Raw genomic sequence first — 6100 nt, forward strand, 5'->3', positions numbered from 1 at the left:
TCAGGGCGCATTGTAAGGGTTTGGGGGCTTGCCTTTCATATTCCTCGTTCATATCAGAAATCTCTATACCATTTTAGGAATCCGAAATTGTACGGCCAGTGTTGTTTTAGTGACACATTGTTTGTTATTTAATGCGCAAGGGGGCACAATTATGTCCTCAAGAGAGGCACTTGGGTAAAACTGGGAGAAAGTGCCACCCCCCCCCCCCCCCCCCCCCCCCCCGTTTCCGCCGCCCCTGTATGTAGCTCAGCGGAGCGAGTGATGTTTTCCACACAGGTTTATAAAGGGTCAGTGCGATGAATTTTTCTTAGAAACACACTTTGTACCACTTTCCTTTCCTCTTAAGTATATCATCTATTTCACATTCCTTTTTGGTGAATTTTATTGAAAAGTCCACCTTTATAAACCAACTTTAACTGACATTTTCAGTCCTAACCAAACCTCGCGCCAAAATGTTCGAAATGAATAGTCAATAATGTTATCAATGATCGCAAAAAGCGGCTACGGACGAATCGGAAGTACGAAGTCGATTTGACGTAATCCGAATGATGTTTTGATTTTAAAGGATCCAGATTATTGCAGTCGATTGAAATATGGCGTCATTAAAAATGAGCATTAAGTTTACATTTGTGAACAAGGATGCACTCTCACACAATCACGAGAAATCCCGTCGATGGAAACGTGATTTCAGATTTGCGAACGTTTTCGTCGTCTTTTACCACATGTAAAATTGTCGTCTTACATTTCAGGCATTGGATATTTAATAAAATCCAAGACTTGTGCGAAATTTTCAGTCCTATTAGAAAATCTCGCGCCCACACTCGGAAAGTAACGCGCTACCCCCGATAAACGGACGGAATTATAGGGTGCAGTGAACTAATTCAAGTGAGATTTTTTTTTGCGCCAGCTGATTAGCATAAAAAGTGCCCCCACAATTTCTTTTAAAAAAGGAGACCGTTTGGCTTTAAAAACGGTGAAATTGTGTACATATAGCCAAGGATCAACTCCCTGGATTTTGGGCTACTGTCTGAGGGCAGGCTTGATAAAATTACGGTTGAAAAATGGGTCCTATTTGCCTGAGAAAGTGGAAGGATGCGACTTGTAAAATGGCTACATGCAGACTTTACGACGATTTCTCATACATTTTAATTTGAAAACTTAATTTAGGAAGTATGGTATCAATTCTACTTGTTATTTTGGTCAAATATACATCTTTCAAAACATTAGTCGGGGGGGGGGGGTCCCGCCACTGATCTTGTTTATTATTATAAGGCCCCCAATTATTGCCGACTTTGCAGATCATTAAGTGGAGATAGGATGGAGACTGGTTTTTCACTCTCAAAGTATCATTTTCCCAATCGCTCCGTATCGTTATCTAGTAAAAGTGCCAAACATGTTTATCAACAAAATGTTAAGTCCCGTATTAAACGTATTTTACCCACGCGCCGTGCTTTTGTCAATTATATTCAATTTTTCAACCAATTACCGCTAACCGAATTCATTTTAGTAATATTGGAGGTAAACTGGCACCGATAATTTATTCATTTTTTTTTTTAAAATAATTTATTAATATACCTCCAAAAAATGTAATCTAACGTTAGGCGGCCAGCTTTAAAGTGGAAAACTCTGAATTATTTTCAAAGAATCGCCATGATATTAAAAAGTAGAGATGTAACAGGCGCAACAGTCATTTTTAAAGTAGCTTTGATATTTGAAAAAAGTGCAAAATGGGTGCAGGGGGTTGATGCTTCGCAGACGAAATGTAGCTGCTCTCTGATGATCTTACTCCAACCACACTCCAATCTGCGAAGCAATCAACATTTACATTACAATACTACGCTATTTACATATAATTTACATATCTACATAAATTACCTAATAATTAACCCTACACCCAACTAACCTAACTAACTAGGCCTACACTACTGGATTCGAACCCGCGCTGGTGACCTGATGGGCTGGCCACTGTCCTGGACTTATAATACAATAGAAAATTGGGCCTGATAAATATGACACCGCCCTCATTTTTAAATTTGGCTGAAACTCGGCAAAAAATGTAATTCGACGTGCCCATATTGCTGTGCGGAAACAGTCTGACTACTCAAAATACACAATTTCTGAATTAAAAACGAGAAAGAGTTTTTTTCGTTGCGCAATAGTCAAAATGTTAGCAATGAATAGTCAAAATGTTAACAATGATCGCAAAAATCGGCTACGGACGAATCGGAAGTACGAATTTGATTTGACGTAATCCGAGTGATGTTTTGATTTTTAAGGTTCCAGATTATTACAGTTGAATGAAATTTCGCGTCAATTAAAATGAGCCTTAAGTTTAAATTTGTGAACAAGGATGCACTCTCATACAATCACGAGAAATCCCGTCGTCGGGAACGTGATTTCAGAATATAACTGTTGCGACCGTTTTCGTCAAATTTTGCCACATTGAAAATTGTCTTACATTTCAGGCATTGGAAATTTAACAAAATCCAAGATTTGTGTGAAATTTTCGGTCCTATCAAAACCTTGCGCCAAAATGTTAACAACGAATAGTCAATATATGTTAACGATGATCGCAAAAATCGGCTACGGACGAATCGGAAGTACGAATTTAATTTGACGTAATCCGAATGATGTTTTGATTTTTAAGGATCCAGATTATTTTTGTCGAATGAAATTTGGTGTCAATAAAAATGAGCATTAAGTTTTCATTTGTGAACAAGGATGCACTCTCACACAATCACGAGAAATCCCGTCGATGGAAACGTGAATTCAGATTCGCGAACGTTTTCGTCGTATTTTGCCACATGTAAAATTGTCGTCGTTCATCTTAGGCATTGGATATTTAATAAAATTCAAGATTTGTGCGAAATTTTCAGTCCTAACAAAACCTCGCGACAAAATGTTAACAACGACTATAGTCAGTATGTTAACAATGATCGCAAAAATCGGCTACGGACGAATCGGAAGTACGAAGTCGATTTGACGTAATGCGAATGATGTTTTGATTTTCAAGGATCCAGATTATTTTTGTCGAATGAAATTTGGCGACAATCAAAATAAGCATTAAGTTTACACTTGTGAACAAGGATGCACTCTCACACAATCACGAGCAATCCCGTCGATGGAAACGTGATTTCAGATTCGCGAACGTTTTCGTCGTATATTGCCACATGGAAAATTGTCGTCTTACATTTTAGGCATTGGATATTTAATAAAATCCAAGATTTGTGCGACATTTTCAGTCCTAAAAAAACCTTGCGCCAAAATCTTCACAACGAATATATTCAATATGTTAACAATGGTCGCAAAAATCGGCTACGGACGAATCGGCAGTACGAATTCAATTTGACGTAATCCGAATGATGTTTTGATTTTCAAGGATCCAGATTATTGTAGTCGAATGAAATTTGGCGACAATCAAAATAAGCATTAATTTTACATTCGTGAACAAGGATGCACTCTCACACAATCACGAGAAATCCCGTCGATGGAAACGTGATTTCAGATTTGCGAACGTTTTCGTCGCATTTTGCCACATGTTAAATTGTCGTCTTACATTTCAGGCATTGGATATTTAATAAAATGCAAGACTTGTGAGAAATGTTCAGTCTTATAACAAAATCTCGCGCCAACACGAAATCTCGGAAAGTAACGCGCTACGCCCGATAAACGGACAGAATAATATTATAGGGTGAACTAATTCAAGTAAGAATTTTTTACGCCAGCTGATTAGCAGAAAAAGTGACCCCACAATTTCTTTTAAAAAAGGAGACCGTTTGGCTTTAAAAACGGTGAAATTGTGTACATATAGCCAAGGATCAACTCCCTGGATTTTGGGCTACTGTCTGAGGGCAGGCTTGATAAAATTACGGTTGAAAAATGGGTCCTATTTGCCTGAGAAAGTGGAAGGATGCGACTTGTAAAATGGCTACATGCAGACTTTACGACGATTTCTCATACATTTTAATTTGAAAACTTAATTTAGGAAGTATGGTATCAATTCTACTTGATATTTTGGTCAAATTTACATCTTTCAAAACATTAGTCGGGGGGGGGGGTCCCGCTACTGATCTTGTTTATTATTATAAGGCCCCCAATTATTGCCGACATTGCAGATCATTAAGTGGAGATAGGATGGAGACTGGTTTTTCACTCTCAAAGTATCATTTTCCCAATCGCTCCGTATCGTAATCTAGTAAAAGTGCCAAACATGTTTATCAACAAAATGTTAAGTCCCGTATTAAACGTATTTTACCCACGCGCCGTGGTTTTGTCAATTATATTCAATTTTTCAACCAATTACCGCTAACCGAATTCATTTTAGTAATATTGGAGGTAAACTGGCACCGATAATTTATTCATTTTTTTTTTTTTTTAATAATTTATTAATATACCTCCAAAAAATGTAATCTAACGTTAGGCGGCCAGCTTTAAAGTGGAAAACTCTGAATTATTTTCAAAGAATCGCCATGATATTAAACAGTAGAGATGTAACAGGCGCAACAGTCATTTTTAAAGTAGCTTTGATATTTGAAAAAAGTGCAAAATGGGTGCAGGGGGTTGATGCTTCGCAGACGAAATGTAGCTGCTCTCTGATGATCTTACTCCAACCACACTCCAATATGCGAAGCAATCAACATTTACATTACAATACTACGCTATTTACATATAATTTACATATCTACATAAATTACCTAATAATTAACCCTACACCCAACTAACCTAACTAACTAGGCCTACACTACTGGATTCGAACCCGCGCTGGTGACCTGATGGGCTGGCCACTGTCCTGGACTTATAATACAATAGAAAATTGGGCCTGATAAATATGACACCGCCCTCATTTTTAAATTTGGCTGAAACTCGGCAAAAAATGTAATTCGACGTGCCCATATTGCTGTGCGGAAACAGTCTGACTACTCAAAATACACAATTTCTGAATTAAAAACGAGAAAGAGTTTTTTTCGTTGCGCAATAGTCAAAATGTTAGCAATGAATAGTCAAAATGTTAACAATGATCGCAAAAATCGGCTACGGACGAATCGGAAGTACGAATTTGATTTGACGTAATCCGAGTGATGTTTTGATTTTTAAGGTTCCAGATTATTACAGTTGAATGAAATTTCGCGTCAATTAAAATGAGCCTTAAGTTTAAATTTGTGAACAAGGATGCACTCTCATACAATCACGAGAAATCCCGTCGTCGGGAACGTGATTTCAGAATATAACTGTTGCGACCGTTTTCGTCAAATTTTGCCACATTGAAAATTGTCTTACATTTCAGGCATTGGAAATTTAACAAAATCCAAGATTTGTGTGAAATTTTCGGTCCTATCAAAACCTTGCGCCAAACTGTTAACAACGAATAGTCAATATGTTAACGATGATCGCAAAAATCGGCTACGGACGAATCGGAAGTACGAATTTAATTTGACGTAATCCGAATGATGTTTTGATTTTTAAGGATCCAGATTATTTTTGTCGAATGAAATTTGGTGTCAATAAAAATGAGCATTAAGTTTTCATTTGTGAACAAGGATGCACTCTCACACAATCACGAGAAATCCCGTCGATGGAAACGTGAATTCAGATTCGCGAACGTTTTCGTCGTATTTTGCCACATGTAAAATTGTCGTCGTTCATCTTAGGCATTGGATATTTAATAAAATTCAAGATTTGTGCGAAATTTTCAGTCCTAACAAAACCTCGCGACAAAATGTTAACAACGACTATAGTCAGTATGTTAACAATGATCGCAAAAATCGGCTACGGACGAATCGGAAGTACGAAGTCGATTTGACGTAATGCGAATGATGTTTTGATTTTCAAGGATCCAGATTATTTTTGTCGAATGAAATTTGGCGACAATCAAAATAAGCATTAAGTTTACACTTGTGAACAAGGATGCACTCTCACACAATCACGAGCAATCCCGTCGATGGAAACGTGATTTCAGATTCGCGAACGTTTTCGTCGTATATTGCCACATGGAAAATTGTCGTCTTACATTTTAGGCATTGGATATTTAATAAAATCCAAGATTTGTGCGACATTTTCAGTCCTAAAAAAACCTTGCGCCAAAATCTTCACAACAAATATA

Source organism: Patiria miniata, unplaced genomic scaffold, assembly GCF_015706575.1.
Source record: "Patiria miniata isolate m_02_andy unplaced genomic scaffold, ASM1570657v1 HiC_scaffold_3, whole genome shotgun sequence".
Lineage (NCBI taxonomy): Eukaryota > Metazoa > Echinodermata > Asteroidea > Valvatida > Asterinidae > Patiria > Patiria miniata.